This window comes from Dipodomys merriami, unplaced genomic scaffold (genome assembly GCF_024711535.1).
Source record: "Dipodomys merriami isolate MVZ:Mamm:240054 unplaced genomic scaffold, mDipMer1.0.p SCAF_4, whole genome shotgun sequence".
NCBI lineage: Eukaryota > Metazoa > Chordata > Mammalia > Rodentia > Heteromyidae > Dipodomys > Dipodomys merriami.
This window is the reverse complement of record NW_027205603.1, coordinates 38,847,735-38,869,807: the sequence shown is the minus strand read 5'-3', so window position 1 is coordinate 38,869,807 and position 22,073 is coordinate 38,847,735. Positions and strand designations below refer to the sequence as shown.

General features: G+C 37.6%; 1 non-coding gene across 1 annotated transcript; it reads right to left on the bottom strand.

Annotated features, from left to right (window-relative positions):
• Nucleotides 1–4,635: 4,635 nt before the first annotated feature.
• Nucleotides 4,636–4,740, bottom strand: LOC138806402 (small nucleolar RNA U13). Its single transcript, XR_011365847.1, has one exon. It is a non-coding gene; the product is annotated as a small nucleolar RNA U13 (small nucleolar RNA).
• Nucleotides 4,741–22,073: the final 17,333 nt, after the last annotated feature.

The window sequence follows — 22,073 nt, the reverse complement described above, 5'->3', positions numbered from 1 at the left end:
ACATAGGATGACACTATCTTAAGGATTTTTGGTTTAAAAAGCAGTTGAGTGTGGTGGTACATGCCTGGTGCCTAGCTATGCAGGTGACTGAGTTTGGGAGGATATAGGTTTAAGGCTACCCCAGGAAATCTGAACAGAAAAAGGTAAGTGTAATGATTATACCTATCATTCTAGCTATGGCAGAAAGTATAAATAAGAGGATTATAGTCCAAGCCAGACAGAGGACAAAAGAAAGACTATCTTGAAGGGAGCCAGAATGAAATGGCTGAAGATGCAGATCAAGTAGTAGAGTGGCTACCCAGTGAGCATAAAGCACTGAGTTCAAACTCCAGTACATCCCTCCAAAATTAAAATAAATACTTAAAAAAATGTTAAATAGCTGGCTACTAATGGCTAACACCTGTAATAATCCTAGCTATTCAGGAAGCTAAGCTCTGAGGATATTGGTTTGAAGTCAACCTGATCAAAGCCCATGAAACTCTTATTTCTAGATAACTACCAAAAAGCCAAAAGTGGAACTGGAACTGTGATTTAGGAAGTGGAGCATTAACCCTGAGCAAAAATGCTCAGGGACAGTGCCCAGGCCCTAAGCTCAAGGCCTAGAAGCAGCGTGCGTGCACACACACACACACACACACACACACACACACACACTCACAAATAATGGATAGCATGTGAAATGTTTATTATTTAATTATCTTTAATTACTTGTACAAAGAAGTTTCAATATGCTTTATGTCTTGATTTGAGTATGTCCATATGGATGTAGAATTGTGTAAAAACACACTGAGTTGCAACTTCAGACTTGTCTGCTTTACTGTATATGAAAAAGAAACCCAAAATGCTACTGATACAGTGTTAAAATACGTGTACAGTGTATTATTTGCCATTAGTTAGGTTAAATAAGCATCAATCCCAAGCTTGGCTTCCTGTTTCCTGCAGAAAGGCATTTTTTAAAATAGCTCTAGGAAGGAGGAGTCTGAGAATTCTGGAATGTAAAGGGAGGAACTGAGAATGTAGTATGGTGGACTTACACTTTGCCTATGCTGGGCTTTGTTGTGTCCTTTTTCCTCTTCTGGGAAATAGGTAAATGTAAAAGTTATGTTCAAAGTGATCTTCAGTTTTGTGGTGTCTTACTGCAAGAAATAGCATATAGTATTTATTATGATACAAATTGGAAAAAAAAAGCACATTTTTCCTATGGTATTTTCCTTCTGTCATCCAATCTTGGAGCTTAACATTTTTTAAAAACATTTTTATTACCTTATATTGACTGTACAAGGAGTTTCATAGTGACATTTCTGAACATGCATATAATGTGTTTTGATCAAATATCCCTATTCCCCCTTTACTCTTTTATTTATTTATACAGACCAAGTTCAGCCATTATCTTTCTTGTGTATGAAAAACTGGATGTTAGAAATTTGCCTCTAGGGACTTTCTTTGTAAATGAGGAAAGTGCTAAATTTATAGTTGTTTAGTGATTTAATGTTTGTGTTATGCTTAGGAATCATACTTGCCTTTAAAATATTCCTTGTAAAAAACACAAATAAAAAAATTCCAGTGATATAAAAAGTCCTATTTATTTACTAATTAATCACTTTTCGTGAATCCCTTTGTCCTCTACAGACCAAAAGAATAATATTTTCTCTCTTGGTTTGGCACGATAGGAGAATGTGTTATTCAAATCCTGGTTGTGTAAGTTGGGAGAAAAAGTGACATTTATCATTTAATTAGTTCTTTCAACTTAGCATCCAAAACCACAGTCCAAATTTCCTAATAAGCTGAGGAATGTGAGCAAATGATAACATCTTGCTATTAATAAAAAAAACCTAAGGGATTTCAGCAGCTTGCATTTTTACTTTATTATTTGTAAGATACTTATTTATATATTATATTGTATATAATATATGCTACATATGTGTAATATAATATATAACATTTTAGTATATATAATATATATTTATATTGATCTCTAGTGGTCTTCTCAATGCTCCATTATTTTATTCATAATATAAAAGTATCAGATATAAACACCTTAAAGCTGTAGATTAGTCAACCTTTTAATTTGACTGTTGTTTTTGTCTATTTTTTGATGCATATGTATGTGCACTAAGAGCACTTAAGTTTTCAAAAACATAATCTCTGAGTCTTGCTAATGTACTAGGTTGTGGTAAGTAAGGATGAATTAAATGGTCAGAGGCTGGAAATTGGTGATTGGGTCAACTATTTTGGAGGGCTTCATATAAAAAAATATACCTAGAGATCAAAAAATTACCTGCGACCCCAATAACAAATCCTCAAAGAAATAACAAACCCATTAATAAGTGAACTAAAGAATTAAAAAGAGACTTCCTTGGAGAGGAAATAAGAATACCCAATAGACACATAAAGAAGTGTTCAACATTTCTAGCTGTAAAAGAAATACAAATCAAAACGACATTGAGATTCCACCTCATCCCAGTTAGAATGGCTATTATCAAGAAAACAAACAATAACAGAGGCTGGCAGGAATGTGGCCAAAAGGGAATGTTATTACACTGTTGGTAGGAATGTAAACTGGTTCAACCACACTTGAAAAGCAGTATGGAGGTTCCTCAAAAGACTAAACATAAAGCTCCTCTATGATCCAGCTATCCAATTGCTAGGCATTTACCCAAATGATCACAAATAAGGCCACACTAAAGCTACCAGCACAACTATGTTCATTGCAGCATTATTTACCATAGCTAAGAGATGGAACCAATCCAGATGTCCCTCAGTAAATGAATGGATCAAGAAAATGTGGTATATATCCACAATGGAACTCTATGCTTCTATCAGAAAGAATGACATCACCTCATTTGTAAGGAAATGGAAAGACTTGCAAAAATCATGTTAAGTGAAATAATCCAGACCCAAAGAAACATAGGCTAAATGTTTTCTCATTTGTAATAATTAGTATATGTCTAGGATAGTCCTAGAAAAGGATCACAATAGCTCAATAGTTATGTACATATGACCACATAAAATGATGCTAATTGAAATGAACTCCAAGAAATGGAAACAGAGGTTTTTTAATGTACTGTATGAAGTTATTTCTTTTTTCATTCATTTTTCCCCCTATGGTTTATCCCCTGTTCTCACTGCTTTTGATTTTAGTTTCCTGTGTCTTGTATTTATGTGTATCTGATTTGGGGAAGGTAAGGGGAATAACAAAATGGTAAGACAAGGGACAAAGGGTGAACCAATGCAACAGCAATATTCACAAGACACTATGTTGGAAATGAACTTTACAACTTGGTGAGGGGAAGGCAGTCTCAGGGGAGGGAAAGTGGAGAAAAATGAGGGAGCGGGTAACAATGTTTGACAAGAAATGTACTCATTACTTATGTAACTGTATATCAACTTTACAATAAAATTTTAAAAAATACTCTAAACTAAAAAAAGGAAAAAAATAAAAAACTACTATTTGGGATTCTTGTTGGGTGGTGTTTGTATGTATGTATGTAGTTATTAGTACTGGTGATTGAACTGAGTCTCATATTTGCTAAGCAAGCACTCCACCACTCTGGCAGTATCTCTCTAGTCCCCGTGTTTTTATTTTATTTCTCTCAGAAAGGGTCTAATACTGAACTCTGATTCTCCTGAGTAACTGAGATTACAGTTAGGTGCTGCTATATATATCATTCAGGTCCCACCTGGATATTTTGAACACGTAAACATAATTAAATTAATAAAAACGGATGTCTTGTGTTAATGGATTCCAAGAGATTTTAATTTAAAGGACTTGGGGCTTTTCCCATTCAAGTACTTACCAGGGCTTACCCTGTATAGCTTCTGAGATCAGATAAGAACTGGCCAATTCAAGGTTGTATGGCCATAGACCAAGGGCATGGGGTGGGGAAGTATATCTCTTTGTTTTCAGAATTCATGTGCCTTTTAAATGAGGGTAAACTGAAGGGAAAAATCACTGCATGTGTGTGTGTGTGATTTGGTACTAATTAGAATCATCTGAAAGACTGGTGCTAGTTTACAGAATCACCTAGTGTCTCTCAACATTGGCTCAGAATTGTTTCCTCTTTTTGACATGTGAACCTGTGGCTGCTATGCCTCCTGCCTTCAGAGCCTTTCCACGGGAAGACACCAGAGAGTCCTGCTTCCTGTCTTTACTATTAGGTTCTCACATAAAACTTGATATACACTTCATACTTGTTTGGTGGATCTGACATGCCCTGCAACCTTTTTTCTGAATAGTGGTAGGTATGATACATTATAGAAAAGTAGGTACAGTAAATAGCTGCAGTAAATATCCCTGAACCTCAGTAGCTGAAAGCAAAAATTATTGCTCATGGAAGAATGTTGAGAACACTGCAAGTTTTGTGGCATGTACCTGAGGATGCCATCCCTCAGCACATGCTTCACAGTTTGCTATGACTAAGGAAGATCAGGGATAGAAGTTATCACTGAAACAACTCAATGCGCTAGCTCAGAAAGGACACATTCTGATAGTGCCTGGGCTAGAGCTGCCCACATTGCTAAACAAGTACAAGGGTAAGAGGGGACTATAACTCTCCTATAATCCAAAAGCAAAGCAGAACTGAGATCAGATCAGCCTTGTATGTCTCTACCTCAGCATTCTTTTTTTTTTTTTCATGTCAGACGGGTAATGTGCCCACGTTGTAACAAGGTTTAGAGGGAGGCACATATCACGCAAGCACGTGAGAATCCAATCATCATGCTTATGAACTGGAAAAGGATCAACCTACCTCAGCATTCTTAACTGATAAGAAATGTTGTTAATTCTCAACTGCATATTTTTTGTATATATTTTTATTGTAAAAATACTGTACAAGGGGTTACAGTTACATGAGTAAGGTAATGAGTACATTTCCTATCAGTGTTGTTTTTTCCCTACCATACCTTCCTTTCCCACCTCCACAACTACCCCCCCACCGAAGTTTTCAACATAGTATTTGGTACATTGTAAGTACATTAAAAACAAGCCAGATGCTGGTGGCTCATGCCTATAATCCTAGCTCCTCAGGAGGCTGAGATCTGAGGATCATGGTTTAAAGCCAGCCCAGGCAGAAAAGTCCCTGAGACTCTTACCTCCAATAAACCACTAGAAAATCGGAAGTGGTGCTGTGCGTCAGCAGTAGAGTGCACCTTGATCTGAAGAGTACAGGGATAGCGCCCAAGCCCAGAGTTCAAGTCCCATGACCGACAAAAAAAAGTACATTAAAAACAACAACAAGAAAGATAAAACCACTTGTGTATCTATCTTGGGGCTCATTTCTCTTAGCATCATCTTATATGGTCATATGTACATAGCTTTTGACCTTTTCTGCTTATTGTAGACATACATTAGTTATTGAAAATAAGGGAAACCATGGGACCTATGTTTCTTTGAGCCTGGCTTACTTCACTTAATATAGTTTTTTCCAAGTCTTTCCATTTTTCTTACAAATGGGGTGATGTCATTCTTTCTGATGGAGGCATAGAGTTCCATTGTGTGTGTGTGTGTGTGTGTGTGTGTGTGTGTGTGTGTGTGTGTGTGTGTGTGTGTGTGTGTGTATCACATTTTCTTGATCCATTCACCTACTGAGGGACATCTGGGTTGTTTCCATATCTTAGGTATGGTGAATAATGCTGCCATAAACATAGTTGTGCTGGAAGCTTTAGTATGGTCTTGTTTGTGATTGTTTGGGTAAATGCCCAAAAGTGGGATTGCTGGTTCATAGGGGAGCTCTGTGTGGAGTCTTTTGAGGAAACTCCATACTGCTTTCCAAAGTGGTAGAACAAGTTTACATTCCCAATAATAATGTAATAGAATTCCCTTCTGGCCACATCCCCTCCAGCATCTGTTGTTCTTTCTTTCCTTCTTCCTTTCTTCCTTTCTTCATTTCTTTCTTTTTTTTGTTAGCCGTGAGGCTTGAACTCTGGGACTGGGAGCTGTCCCTCAGCTCTTCAGCTCAAGGTGAGTGCTCTACCACTTGAGCCATAGTGCCACTTCTGATTTTCTGGTGATTTCTTAGAGATAAGAGTCTCACAGGCTTTCCTGTCCAGGCTGGCTTTGAGCTGCGATCCTCAGATCTCAGCCTCCTGAGTAGCTAGGATTACAGGCATGAGCCACCAGTGCCCCGCTTGTTATTAGATTTCTTGATTACAGCCATTCTCTCAATGTTGTCTTGATTTGCATTTATTTTATGGCTAGAGAAGTTGAGTGTTTCTTTGTGTGTCTATTGGCCATTCTTATTTCCTCTTCAGAGAAGTTCTCTTTAAGTCTTTAGCCCACTTATTAATCAGGCAGTTGTTTCTTTGAGGATTTGTTTTTGGGGGATTTAATTTTTTGAGTTCCAAGTATATTTTATATATGAGGCCCTTGGCTTTATATGGCTAGTGAAGATCTTCTCCCAGTCTGTGGGCTTTCTATTGATCTTGCTAGCTATGTCCTTTGCCATGCAGAAGCTCTGCAGCTTCAGGCAATCCCATTTGTCCAACCTTTTTTGATTTGTTGTGTTTCTGGGTCTTTAAGAAAATTTCATCCTGTGCCAAGGAGACACAGAGCTTCTCCTATTCCTTCCTGTAATGTTTTCAGGGTGTCTGCTTTGAATCCAAGGTCTTTGATCCATTTGGAGTTGATTTTTGTGTAGTGTGATATAAAGGATCTAGCTTTAGTTTTTTACAGCTGTTTAACCAGTTTTGCCAGCACCATTTATTGAAGAGGCTGTCTTTCTTCCATTCTATTTTTTTTTAGCTCCCTTATTGAAGATTATGTTGCTATAGGTCTGTGGGTTCATTTCTTGGTCTTCTGTTCTATTCCATTGGTCCTCAGGTCTGTTCTTATGCTAGCACCAAGCTGTTTTGATTACTATGGCTTTGTAGTAGAGTTTGAAATTTGGTATTGATATTCCTCCAGCACTGTTTGTTCTGCTAAGGATTGTTTTTGCTATTCGTAGTCTTTTATTGTTCCTTATGAATTTTTGGATTGCTCTTTCTATTTCCTTGAAGAATGAGGTTGACATATAGATAGGTATCACATTGAATTTGTAGGTAACCTTTGGCAGTATTCAACTGCATATTTTATACATTAAACTCAGGAGTTCTTCAGACTGTGAAATAAACATTTTTCTTATTTTTATGCCCAAACTTTTGCACAGTTATATACTCCAGATTCATTCTTGATACAGTGGATACTTTAAATCGATCTTCCAATTAGTGTTGAATTTGAACTGATCCACTTAGACTATATACATTTCTTACATCACTTTAATAATGGGTCAGTCTGGATTGTGTGAGTATCTTTGATTGGGAATGTTCAACAGCCTGAAGTAGCTGTGTAACCTGAGAATTGAGTTACTTCTTGGGATCGTTTGGGTTGAGTTCTAATGAACTGGATTTACCTTTTGCTGAGCTCTGTCTCAAGACTCACAGGATGTGGTTAGACCATGAGCTAACTCCTTTAACCTTCTTTTTATTGGAGCAGAAGGTAGTGGTTGATGAACAGAAGAGTTTTCTAGACTTTTTAGGTAGTAGACCTGGTGGGCTCCTTACTGATGATTACAAAATGATGTCAGGCTGTCTAGATAATAGTGTGACTTTTTCCTCCTGTGCCTGAATCCACAATATAAAATTTGTAAATTGGAGTGAATCTTGCTGGCAAATGGAAGTTTTGCTCTTCTAATTTTTTTTATAACTTTGGGGGTATAATAAAGGTCATCCAATTTTTCAGATTCATCCATCTAAACTTTTTTGGTCCATCTGTTTTTGTCCTGGCACGCTCAGTGGTAAATGCCTCATTTCAGAGCTGCTTCATTGCTCTCCCAGAACACAGAAAAGAGAGCACTCAAAATTATTATTAATTTCTAAATAAAACAGGCCAGGTCTTATGTTCTCCTAAAAATGGAAACAGTGCTTTTTTTTTCTTCCTCAAACTGTACAGGGGGTAAGATTTCAGCATGGTTTATAGGAAAATGGCTTTCAAACTCCTTTGCAGGAAAAGGCAATTAACCGTTGGTTAAGCTGGCAGTGGTGTCCTGGACAAGGGGGGGTAGAGATGAGGGGGTCAGGTTGTGATTCCCTTCGGCAGTCCATGTGGCTCTTTCCTGGCAGAGCGCCCCTACATGTCAAAGTAAGCCAAGCGCGCCAGGAATGAGGCAGTGTGAGGAGAATTAGATACCAAGGCTGAGCAGTTTACATTTTTATTTCTTCCCTTTATCCCTCTTTTTTTAAAAAAAATGATGACAGTTTTTAGATAAAGAAACTTAGCTTTGTGCACAGAATAAGCTACATAAAATTATTTTCAAGAGTCTCTATTAAGCTCCGAGATAATATCTTTTGCATTTGGAATAATCAAGTGCAAAGTTGAAATTGAAAAGGGACAAAACAAGCAAGGGCTAATCTTGTTACCAAAGTGTGGCTGCATTGGAACCTTGTCCTCAAATTTGGAGCTTGCTGTACAAAGAAGGTCAATGAGTCTCAAGGTATTTGTTCCTGACTCTGTCATGAACCTGTTCTGTGTTCATGGTGGGAAGATACTTCAAATAGCATCTGAATGAACAGAATGAGAGTGAGTAAGAGTGAATTAAAGAAGAATCTGGGAAAGCATAGCATTTAATCAAACCTTTATAAAGCACTGGTGGTGTGGTGTACATCATACTGTGTCTAATAAATGATTTTTAATCAGGAGGCTGCTTATGAAAGGACTAAGGAAATATGATAATCAGCACTATGGGACCAGGCGTAATTAAGTACAAATGGTGCCTCAAGGTCATCTGTCCCTAACATTTGCTTTATGGTAGTGACAATTCCAACCATCTGAATGAATCCTTGCATCTGACATTCCTGATCTAGTCACTAGTCAGTGGCAGAAGGAATATGTGTGTGTGTGTGTGTGTGTGTGTGTGTGTGTGTGTGTGTGTGTGTGTGTGTGTGTTTGATTTAAGTTTTAAAACACATTGTTCTATATCTAGCTGCATTTCTAAGGTCTTACAACATAGGAGACATTGTGCTAAATGCTTTGAAAGGTATAGTTAAAAAGTGTCAGTGTTTCCTGCTGTTAGTTACTTTTATAGCCACAATGACCAAAATACCTGACAGAAACAATTTAAAGGGAGGAAAGATTTAGCTCATTCTCACTTTCAGAGGTTTCCATCCATCATGGTGGGGAGGGTATGGACTAGCAGAACAGTACACGTCATGGTGGACTGGAAACAGAGAGAGTGACAGGAAGATGCTAGGAATAACATACCCCTAGGAGATTGCATCTATGACCTATTTCCTCCAGCATGTCCCCCTCCCCCTTGTAAAATTTCCAGAACCTTCTCTAAATAGTGTCAGCTGGATAACTGTGACCAATACTTGAATTTTAAAAATTTATTTTTATGCCAGTCTTGGGGCTTAACTTCAGGGCCTAGGACCTGCCCCTGAGCTTCTGTGCACAAAACTAGTGCTCTACCACTTGAGCCACAGCTCCACTTACAGCGTTTTTGGTAGTTAATTGGAGATCAGAGTCTCATGGACTTTCCTGTCGGGGCTGGCTTCAAACTGGGATCCTGAGATCTTAGTCTCCTTAGTAGCTAGGATTACAAGTATGAGCTACTGGCAACCAGCAACATATCAATTTTTAAGGAGAGACTACTCTCACAATAAATACTGTTTCTTTTCTTTTTAATTGGAATGATTCTAAGTTTACCAAAAAAGTGTCAAGAGAAATACAGAGTTTATTTTTTATTTGAACCATTTGAGAACAAGTTGCTGACATTAAGCTCTGTCACCCTGATTGTCATAGCATTTCCTATAATAAATATATTCTTTTAGCCTTCATCATCACAGATACCAAAATATAGCCATGGAGACCACAGAATCCATTCATATCTGTCATTGTCCATGGCAAAAATGGTCACCTCAAGATTATATGCTGCATTTATTGTCATATCTTTTATAAGTTCACTAATATGGAGCAATTCCTTAATTTTTTCCCTTTACTTTTGTGATCTTGGCACTTCTCAGCATCTTTCCAATGACTGCAGAACTACCATAATTCTTTCTTTTACAGAGTTAATGTTTCCAGATTAAATTATTCAGAAAGTGAGGGAAGAGGAGAAGGCAAGAGAAAAAATTGCTACTTTTTAATGTAAAAATGAGGTTATTTGATTTAATTTGATATCCGTTATTCTTTCTTTGGTTTTCACTAGAAAGTTATGTCTCAAAACTATGTATGAGAAACTTCTTATAATCCCTCCCAGTGAGTTCAAATTAGTGTAAGCTGCTCTTTCTAATCAAGATAAATTTGTCGGCCCAGTGCTGGTGGCTCACACCTGTAATCCTAGCTACACAGGAGGCTGAGAACTGAGGATTGCAGTTCAAAGCCAGCCTGGGCAGGAAAGTCTGTGAGACTCTTATCTCCAATAAGCCACCAGAAAACTGGAAATGGTGCCATGGCTCAAGTGGTAGAGTGCTAGCTTTGAGCTGAACAGGTGAGGGACAACGCCCAGGCCAAGAATTCAAGCACTATGACCAATAAAAAAAAGAGCAAACCCAGATAAATTTGTCTACATGTAACAGAGGCTTTAAATAATGGTGGCTTACACACGCTACACAAGCTTACACTGGCACTCTACTTTTAAGCCATGCCTCCATTTCAAGCTTTTTGCTGAGTCTCTTGGATTTGTCTATGTAGGCTGGCTTTGATCCTCATTCCCCAAATCTTAGTCTTCTGTGTATCTAGAATGATAAGCATGAGACACTGGGGCTTGACATCATATTTACATTTAAAACTAATATACATTAAGCATTTGTGTGTTAGAAACTGTTCTAAGTGCAAAGCAAATACTAACTCATTCAGTACTTAATATCCCAATACTATAGAAGAGGAGATAGAAGCATAGAAAGGCTAAGCAATTCCTTTAAGGACACACAGCCAGTAAAAGAGAGATGGGATGACAGATGTCTGGTTTCAAAACCCCTCTTCATAATAATTACCTAAGCCTGTCCCAGTCTTTATAACTCTAGTTTCTCAAGCATATACAGGCACAAGACTAATAAACCTTAGAATTTGCAATTGTTTTTACTGTTTTCCTCATTGAAAAATTTGGTTAATTTTTAAACTAAGAAGTGCTAACCCCACTTAAATGGACCTTAAGAAGTAAAAGACAAACATATTCATCAAATGCTAATTTTATACAATAGCCACACTTTCCATAATTTATCCTGACAATATTGTGGCCTGTGAGTTTTTTGTGTCAAGAAGCATTTTTTTGTCATTCATCAAACTGTAGTTATAAGATGAAGAATCATATAGTCACAGGAACCCAAACTGAAAGGGGTGGGCCAGTTCAGAGAAGGGCAAAAAATCAGGGAGTAAGAACCTATATTTAGGAAGCAAAAGCAGAGTGCTTTTGGAGGCATTTTAATTACAGATATCCATGGACTCTAAACATATTGTTGCAAATGTTTGTGCATGCTTTTGATGTAAAATGATGTAAAATGGATTTAAAAAAGTGGTGTATATACACAATGGAATTCTATGCTTCTATCAGAAAGAATGATATTGTGCCATTCATAAGGAAATGGAAAGACTTGGAAAAATTATATTAAGCAATATAAGCCAGGCCCAAAGAAAATACGTTGCATGGTTTCTTTATTTGTTGTTTTATTTTTTTTCTACTCAAATATGGCATTTTACCACTTGAGTCACATTTCTTCTTCTAGCTTTGCTGGTTACTTGTAGATGAGTCTCATAGATTTGTTTGCCTGTCGCTGGCTTCAAATCACAATCCTCAGATCTCAGACTCCTGAATATCTAGGATTACAGGAACAAGCCACCAGTGCCTGGTCCTGCTTACTTTTCTTGCTCAAGGGTATTACTTTTCTAGTCTCTTGAATGTAGTAGATCTCCTTCTTCTAAGACCCCATGAGACTTTAATACAAGTTATGGTATAGAAAAAAGGTTAGAATAAGTCTATTCTGCTACAAGAAGGCTCAGGTCTGGCTCAGGGTCTAGCAGGGGGGCCTTGCAGGTTCAATCCAGGATGTTCTGGGTCCTGAAGAGCACAATTTGAAGCCCATTCAGTTCATCCTCCTATTCCCATTTTAGAGTCAAGTAAACTAAGACCCAGAGGCAGAGATTTAGCAGATACAGGAGAGAGAAAGTTCATTTCATTAACTTAATCAACAGCCCATGTATTAACCTAAACTTTATGACTATTGTTCAATTATTCTTTCTTCTTTAAAAGACAACAAAGTCTCTGAAATGTAATATCTGTTTATAGACATTATGATTTTTATCAGTTTTGTCTTTCTCTTTGCTGAAGTACATATCCATTTTTGTCAAATGGATGCTAAGCCTGATTGAATCATTTCCACTTGAAGCAACACAGTCAAGAACTTTGCAAGAGATTTGCAAATATGTAAGCTCTGAATCTAACCTCATTTTCCAGATGAAAACACTACTTTTCTCACTTCTCTTGTCCTGATTTTTGAGAGTGACACTGGATGCTGCCTTTTCCTACTCTTACCATCCTTTCAGTTGCAAAATATATTTTTACTCTTTTAGTGATACTAGGGTTTGAACTTGGGCTTCTATTTGATGGGTAGGCACACCCCTTTTATGCTTTAGTTTTGGTTTTTGTTTTTTTTTCAGGTAGGATCTTCACTTAGTGTGCCAACTCCCAACCCATTGGGGGCTGACTTCAGACTGTAATCCTTCAATTTACAGTCTTCCACATAGCTATAACAATACCTGGCTTATTTGTTGGGATGTACTTATGCTAACTTTTGCATAGTCTGGCCTCAAACTGTGATCCACCTAATCTCCATCTGCTGAGTGGTCAGGATTACAGGTATGAACCACTGTACCTGGCTCCATTTCAACATCTTCAATTAGGTTGAATGAATTGGATTTTGTAATTTTTCTCCATGACAAATTAAACCTGAGTGGTGGCTACAGATGGCTCTTGACCTTCACATTGAGAATGGAGATAGACAACAGGTTTTGGATGTCTTCCTGCCCTCTCTGCTTATTTTGTCTTTCTCTCCTTGGTTAATTCTCCAACTACTGGGAAAGTGAGGGCCCCACTGACAACTGAAGCCCGCTGCACACTGGGTTTCTTCTTGCCTGATTTGACTCCTTCGATTGTTTGTGTGTTTTCAATGAGAGGGATTCTTCAGCTGTCCTCTCTCCTGCTATTCTTTCTCAATCTCTGCTTTGGTTTTTTGTTAAGGGTCCCTCCCAGAAGGCTCTGTGAGGAAAGCTTGGTTCTCAGGTGTGAGACATTTGGGGACTGATTTGATCAAGAGGGCCTCACCTGTGGATTCATTGAGGGGTAGTCACAACTTTTCAGTGTCTAGTTGGAGGAAGTAGGTTATTGGAGGCATGTCCTGAAAGGTTTATCTGGTCCTGAGCCCCCTTGTGGTCTCTCTCCCTCCTGGCTGCAGTGAGGTGAGCAGCATTTTTCCACTCTGCCCTTTGGCCAGTATCCACCCATTTACCACAGCCCTAGACACAAAGAACCAGCCAACCATGGACTGAAACCTTGCAGATGGTGAGCCCAAATTATTATTTTCTCCTTCAATTTGTTTTTATCAGCTGTTTTGTTACAAACGCGAAAAACTAACACAAATCCCACCTTCCTTATTACTCAGTGAGTCAAGCATCAAGTACTGTGGATGCCTTGCCTACCTCTGCTATTATGTTCCCCCTCCACCTTCCCATCCCACAGGGCCAGCAGACTGTGAAGTGAAATTTCTTTAATACAAACAATCCACTGAACATCATAGCTTAACCTAGTCTACCTTAAATACCCCCAGATACTTACGTTAGCTTCTTATGGTTGGGCAAAATCAGATAACACCAAGTCTGTTATGTAATAAAGTATTGAAGAACTCATATCATTTATTATAAACCAGTATCCAAAAATCATGGGCCATGTAGTATCTTGTGGAGTGTCAAAAAACCTCAGGATCCTGTGGTTTGTTGTGGCACTGCTGCCCAGCATAAGGAAACAATATCCTTCTTGTTCACTCTCTGGAGCCCAGGAAAACTAGATTTAAAACCTGAAGTTTGTCTTCTGTTAAGTGTATATTATTTTCATGCCATTAGAAAGTAGATAAAGTTATGGTTGTGAACCTTCAATATTTCCCTTCATGTTCTCTTTAGAAATGCACAACTTCCAAGTTTTTCCATTGTGTATATATACCACATTTTCTTGACCATTCATCTACTGAGGGGCATCTGGGTTGGTTCCATATCTTAGCTATAGTAAATAGTGCTGCAATAAACATAGTCGTTCTAGTAGCTTTAGTGTGGTCTTGTTTGTATATATTTGGGTAAATGCCCAAAAGTGGGATTGCTGGGTCATAGGGGAGCCTATGTGGAGTCTTTTGAGGAACCTCCATACTACTTTCCAGAGTGGTTGAACAAGTTTATACTCCCACCAACAATGCAGTAAGGTTCCCTTCTGTCCACATCCCCTCCAGCATCGGTTGTTTTTAGAGTTCTTCATTTTAGCCATTCTAACTGGAGTGAGGTGGAATCTCAATTTTGTTTAGACTTGGAAAAAATTATATTAAGTGAAGTAAGCCAGGCCCAAAGAAACATAGGTCCCATGGTTTCCCTTATTTGCAATATCTAGTATATGTCTGAGTCAAGCAGAAAAGGTCAGATAAGGTGATGTTAGGGAAATGAACCCTAAGATATGTATTCAAATGTTTTTTTCTTTCATGCGATTGTTTCTAACACGTTTATAAGATTATTTCTTTGTTGCTTTGTATGTCCCTCCCCCACAGTATAACCCCTGCTTTCACTGTAGTTATGTGGGTATAATTTGTGGAGGGGAAGGGGAAAAACAAGTCGTTTAAATAGGGATATAGGTGGACCCATTGCAACAACGAGATGTACAAGTCATTATGTCAAAAACGAACTTTACAACTTTGGTGGGGAGGTGGGGAGCGGAGATGATTGGGTGGGGGGGGCAGGGGGAGGATAGGAAGGGAAGGAGAAACAAAGGAGGAGGCTACAATGATTGATAAGAAATGTACTCATTGTCTAGCCCATGTAATTGTAACCCCTCTGTACAGTATTTTCACACACAAAAAAAGAAATGCACAACTTCTCACCGTCGGATACTTTGGCTTTCTAAAAACAACCAGCTCAGTTAGCCTTGGGCTGAAGAGCTGAGGGACAGTGCTCAGGCCCAGTGGAGTAAACTCCTTATTCAAACAAATAGGTTTCAGGAATTCTTTTTTATTTATTTATTTATTTTATAAATAAGTTTTTTATTGTGAAAATACTGTACAGAGGGGTTACAGTTGCATGAGCAAGGTACAGAATACACTTCTTATCCAGCATTGTTGCCTCCTCCTTTGTTTTTCCCCTACCATCCCATCCCTCCCACCTCCTCAAATATACTCCTCCCCCACCTAAATTGCAAAGTTCGTTTTTTGATGTGGCGTTTTGTACATCTCATTTTTGCAATGGATCAACCTATATCCCTATTTAAACATTTTTTTTCTCTTCCCCTCCCCAAATTATAGCAACATCAAATACAGTGAAAATGGGTTATACCATGGGGGAGAGACATACAAAGCAACAACAAAAAATCACATGGTACCTTATTAATACGTTAAAAACAATAGCAAGGAAGAAAAAAACACTTGTATCCCTATCTTGGGGTTAACTTTGCTTAACATCATCTTATCTGACCTTTTCTGCTTGTCCCAGACATATACTAGTTATTGCAAATAAGGGAAACCATGGGACCTATGTTTCTATGGGCCTGCCTTACTTCACTTAATATAATTTTTTCCAAGTCTTTCCCTTTCCTAACAAATGGGGCAATGTCATTCTTTTTGATGGAGGCATAGAATTCCATTGCATATCTATATATCTATATATCATATATTCTTGATCCATTCATCTACTGAGGAGCACCTGGGTTGGTTCCATATCTTAGCTATGGTAAATAATGCTCCAATAAACAGAGTTGTGTTAGTAGCTTTAGTATGGTCTGGTTTGTGATCATTGGGTAAATGCCCAAAAGTGGGATTGCTGGGTGATAGGTGAGCTCTATGTGAAATCTTTTGAGGAACTCCATGCTACTGTCTGAAGTGGTTGAACAAGTTGACACTTCCACCAACAATGCAGTAGGGTTCCCTTCTGGCTACATCCTCTCCAGCATCTGTTATTAGATTTCTTAATTATAGCCATTCTAACTGGGGTGAGGTAGACTCTCATTGTTGTTTTTATTTTCATTTCTTTTATGTCTAGAGAGGTTGAGCATTTCTTCATGTGTCTATTGGCCACTCTTTAGCCCACTTATTTATCGGGTAACTGTTTCTTTGAGGATTTGTTGTTGGGGAATTTAATTTTTGGAGTTCCAGATATATTTTAGATATGAGACCCTTGTCCATTGTATGGCTAGTGAAGATCTTCTCCCAGTCTTTCTGTTGATCTTGCTAGCTATGTCCTTTGCCATGCAGAAGCTCTGCAGCTTCATACAATCCCAAATTTCCAACCTTTCTTTGATTTGTTGTGTTTCTGGGTCTCTATTAAGAAAATTTCAGCCTGTGCCAAGGATACCTAGAGTTTCTCCTATTCTGTCCTGTAATGTTTTCAGGGTGTCTGCTTTGAGTCCGAGGTCTTTGATTCATTTGGAGTTGATTCTGGTGCAGGGTGATATATAAGGTTCTAGCTTTAGTTTTCTACAGGTATTTAACCAATTTTGCTAGCACTATTTACTGAAAAGACTATATTTCTTCAATTCTATTTTTTTAGCTTCTTTATCAAAGATTAAGTGGCTATAGGTCTGTGGGTTAATTTCTGGGTTTTAGATTCTATTCCATTGGTCCTGAGGTCTGTTCTTGTGCCAGTACCAAGCTGTTTTGATTACTGTGGCTTTGTAGTCAAGTTTTAAATTTGGTATTGATATTCCTCCAGCATTGTTCTTTTTGTTAAGGATCGTTTTTGCTATTCAGGGTCTTTTATTGTTCCATATAAATTTTTGGATTGCCTCTTCTCTTTCCTTGAAGATTGAGGTTGGCATATTGATAGGCATCACATTGAATTTGTAGATAGACTTGGGAATTATTGCCATTTTCATGATGTGGATCCTTCCAATCCAGGAGTGTGGGAGGTTTTTCCACTTTCTAAGTTCTGTTTTGATTTCCTTTTTCAGGTTTTAAAGTTTTCATCATAGAGATCCTTCACTTCTTTGGTTAAGTTAATTCCTAGGTATTTTATTTTTTGTGGGGCTATTATGAATGGAGTTGCTTTCCTAATTTCAGCCACACTTTTCTCATTGTTGGCATACAGAAAAGCCATTGATTTTTGAGGGTTAATTTTATACCCTGCTACTTTGCCAAAGTTTTGAATCAGCTTGAGTAATTTGGGAGTGAAGTCCATGGGATTCTTTAAATATAAGATCATATCATCTGTAAAGAGGAAGAGTTTAACTTCATCTTTCCCTATTTGGCTCCCCTTTATATTTGCATCTTGTCTTATTACTGTTGCTAGGCATTCTAATACTAAATTGAAGAAAAGTAGAGAGAGTTGACATCCTTGTCTCATTCCTGAGTTTAGAGGAAATGGCTTTAGTTTTTCACCCTTGAGTATAATGCTGGCTGTAAGTTTGTCATATGGCCTTTATTGTATTGAGGAATGTTCCATAGATTTGTAGTTTTTCCAGAGCCTTCATCATAAAGGGGTGTTGGATCTTGTCAAATGCTTTTTCTGCATCTATTGAGATAACCATGTGGTTTTTATCCTTGCTCTTGTTGATGTGATGCATTATATTAATTGATTTGCATATATTGAACCAGCTTTGCATCCATGAAATGAATCTTGTTTGATTGTGCTGTATGATTTTTTGGGTGAATTGTCAAAATTGATTGGCCCAAATTTTGTCGAGAAGTTTTACATCAATGTTCATCAAAGAAATGGTCTACAGTTCTCTTTCTTTGATGAGTCCCTGCCTGGTTTTGGGATGAAGGTTATGATGGCTTCATAGAAAGAGTTTGGCAGTGAATTTTCTCTTTCAATTTCATTGAAGAGTTGGAGGAGTATTGTTGTGAGCTCTGCTTTGAAAGCCTTGTAGAAATCCACTGTAAATCCATCTGGTACTGGGCTTTTCTTAGGTTGTAGATCTCTTGTTGCTGTTTCTATTTCACTGCTTGATATGGGCTTGTTAAGTTGGTTGAACTCATCTTGGTTTAGTTTCAGCATGTTGATATTTGCTAGGAAATCTTCCATTTGTTCCAGATTCTCAAACTTATTAGCATAAAGTTTTGAGAAGTATTCTCTTATAATGTTCTGAATCTTGGTTGTTTCTGTGGTGATGTTTCCATTCTCCTCTCTGAGTTTGTTTATTTGGGTGTGTTCTCTTCTTTTTCTGGTAAGATTTGCTAAGAGTCTGTCAATTTTGTTATTTTTTTTGAACAACCAACTCTTTGTTTTGTTGATTCTTTCTATGGTTTTTTTTGGATTCTAATTAATTTAATTCTGATTTAATTTTAATTATTTCTTTCCATCTCCTGGATTGGGGTTTAGCTTGCTGCTCATCTTCAAGGAGGTTCAGATGTCTCATTAAATTGTTGGTTTCACATAGGTCCCATGGTTTCCCTTATTTGCAATATCTAGTATATGTATGAGTCAAGCAGAAAAGGTCAGATAAGGTGATGTTAGGAAAATGAACAATAAGATATGTATTTAAATGTTTTTTTCTTTCATGCATTTGTTTCTAATGCATTTATAAGATTATTTCTTTGTTGCTTTGTATGTCCCTCCCCCACAGTATAACCTCTGCTTTCAGTGTAAAAACAAATTGTTGGTTTAAGATGTCTCCAATTTGTTGATGTAGGAACTCAGAGCTATAAACTTGCCTCTGAGTATTGCCTTAGCTGTGTCCCAGAGGAGCTGGTAATTTGTGTGTTCATTTTTGTTGAATATCATGAATATTTGAATTTCCTTTCTAATCTCTTCCATGACCCACTCGTGATTCAACAGTGTGTTGTTCAGCCTTCATGTGATACAGGACTTACTTTGGTGGCTTTTGGCATTGAGTTCTAATTTTATTCCCTTTTGGTCTGAGAGAATGCAGGGCATAACTGCAATGTTTCTGAATTTGGACAAGTTTGCTTTGTGATCTAAAATGTGGTCTATTTTGGAAAATATTCCATGTGCTGCTGAGAAGAATGTGTATTCTGATGCTTCTGGGTGAAATATTCGGTAGATGTCTGTTCAATCTAGTTGATCTATGGATTTGTTTAGATCTGCAATTTCTCTGTTGAATTTTTGTCATTGATCTATCTAGTCTTTGGATCTATGTGAGATCTGAGGGAAAGTAGTATTTCTTGGATAAATTGGGTGCTCCATTGTTTGGTGAATAGCTATTTAGAACTATAATATCCTCCTGAAGGAGAGATCCCTTAATTAGTATGTAGCGACCTTCTTTATCTCTTCTCACTAATTTTAATTTGAAGTCTACTTTATATATTAGGATGGCAACTCCTGCCTGTTTATAGGGGCCGTTTGCTTGGTAGATTTTGTTCCAGCCTTTCACTTTCAAAAGTTGTTTGTTTTTTAGGGCAAGTTGTGATTCTTGAAGGCAGCAGATAGAAAGACCTTACTTTTTAATCCCACTAGACAGTCTATGTTGATTAATTGGAGAGTTAAGTCCATTAATATTGAGAGTTAGGACAGAGAGGTGTTTGGTAGTTCCTGCCATGTTATCCACCTTCTGGGCACTGCGACAACAGGGTTCTTCCTATGGTTCTTGGATTCTCAGTTTGGGTGTGCTTTCTTGGTCTCTATTGTGATGTTGTTGGTTTTATATGTGTAGGACATCTTTAAGTATCTTTTTGTTTTTCTTTGGGTCCTGTTGTGGGGCCTGAACTCTGAGCCTGGGCTCTGTCCCTCAGCTCTTCAGCTCAAGGCTAGTACTCTACCACTTGTGCCACAGCACCACTTCCGGCTTTTTTCTTTTTGCTTATGTGGTGCTGAGGAATTGAACCCAGGGCCTCAGGCATGCAAGGCAAGCACTCTACCACTGAGCCTCCTTCCCAGCCCCATTAAGTATCTCTTGTAAGGCTGGTTTGGTGGAGATATATTGTTTTTGGTTTTCTTTTCAATGGAAGGTTTTTATTTGACTTTTGGTTATGAAGGAGAGTTTAGCTAGGTACATTATTCTTTGTTGATGGTTGTTTGTTTTTAGGGTGTGACATACAAACATCATTCCAGTCTCTTTCTGCTTTAATTGTCTCTGCTGAGAAATCTGAGGTGATTCTAATTGGTTTCCTTTTATGCATGATTAATCTTTTCTCCTTGACAGCTTGAAGGTCCTTTCCTTGGTCTGAATTTTTCCTGTGTGGATTATAATGTGACAGTGGGATGTCCTGTTCTGGTCTGGTCGATTTGGGGTTCTAAAAGCTTCTTGTCTCTAAATAGGCCTATCTTTTTGCATGTTTGGGAAGTTCTCTGCTAGGATCCTGTTAAATAAATTGCCTATACCTTTAACTTCTGTCCCTTGTTGCTTCTCTACTCCCATTATCCTCAGATTAGGCCTTCTGATGATGTTTTCCAAATGTTGAATAGATCTATCATATTTCTTGGATTTGTGTTGAATAGTTCTATGTTCTTTCTCAGTAACATGTAGGCTGTCTTCAATCTCTGAGATTTGATCTTCTGCATGGTCTAATCCACTGTCAAGACTTTCTACTTTGTTTTTTTATTTCCTTTTCTTCTAATTGGTCAGCTTTGATGAATTCAAATTCTTTGTTGGAGCTTTTTTTAGATCTTGTATGGACTTCTTTACTTCCTTAATTTAGTGTTCAGTGTTTATTCTCAAATCCCTCAGTTGATTTTTTATGGTTTCCTTGGACTCCCTTTCCTTCTGTCAGGCTGCATTCATCATTCCCTTTGTAGTCTCCATGGATTCCTTCAGCTGTCTGTTTTTGGATTCTATGAATGCTTTATTGATCTTTGTCCATTCTCATCACTCTCACGCAATTCCTGTATTACTCTTTGATTAGCTACCTCATGCTCATGCAATTCCTGTTTTTCTCTTTGACTGTTCTCAGCTTGCTCAGGCATCTCCTGTTCTTTGCCTGTTCTCAGCCTGCTCATGCAATTCCTGTATTAATCTTTGAGTAGCTTCCTCATTCTCATGAGATTCCTGTATTAATCTTTGGTTTGCCTCCTTTCACTCCTTATCATGCTCACACTGAATCCTTTGCAAGTTTTCAATCTTTTCATTCACCATGTTTTCAGTAGTGGTTATAAAGCTTTTTGGGAACTCTCCTCTGGATTATTCATTAACTGTTCTGTCACCTGATTATCATGAGTGGAAATTGAGATACCCAGACTTGCCATTTTTCTTGTGTTTCTTTTGCTTGTTCTGCCCACTTGGTATGAAAGTAACACCAATTTTGAGCTAGAACACCGTTTTAAGGCAAGAATAAACCAGAATTCTGTAGCTGCACAGTCCAAATGGCTACAGATACAATCTAGTTCAACAGATACAATCTATTCAACATCAAAAATTATGGATTCATGGGCATAGAACATCAAAGAGGGATTCAGCAAACCAGAAATTATTAGGGAAAAATAGGATTAGAGGAATGTGGAGAGGTAAAAGGAGAGTGTATTTAACCAAGTTGTAATCTCTGAGAGGGATATGGATTGACAGAATGATAGGAGAGAGATAAAAAAAACAAGAAAAAAGTGGAAAAAGAAAAATTTAAATTTTAAAAATGAAACACTTAAAAAATTATGTAAGTATAAAGAAATTATACTGAGAGAAAAGGATAGGATGAGAGGTTGGGAGACATAAAAAGGAAACATGAAAAAAATAAAAAATTCTTAAAATTGGAATATTTGAAAATTATATAGTTATATATATTTATAAGATGATTTCTTTGTTGCTTTGTATGTCCCTCCCCCACGGTATAACTCCTGCTTTCACTGTATTTGATGTTGGTATAATTTGTGGAGGGGAAGGTAAAAAACAAATAGTTTAAATAGGGATACAGGTAGACCCATTGTAACAATAAGATGTACAAGATGTTATGTTGAAAAACGAAACTTTACAACGTTGGCT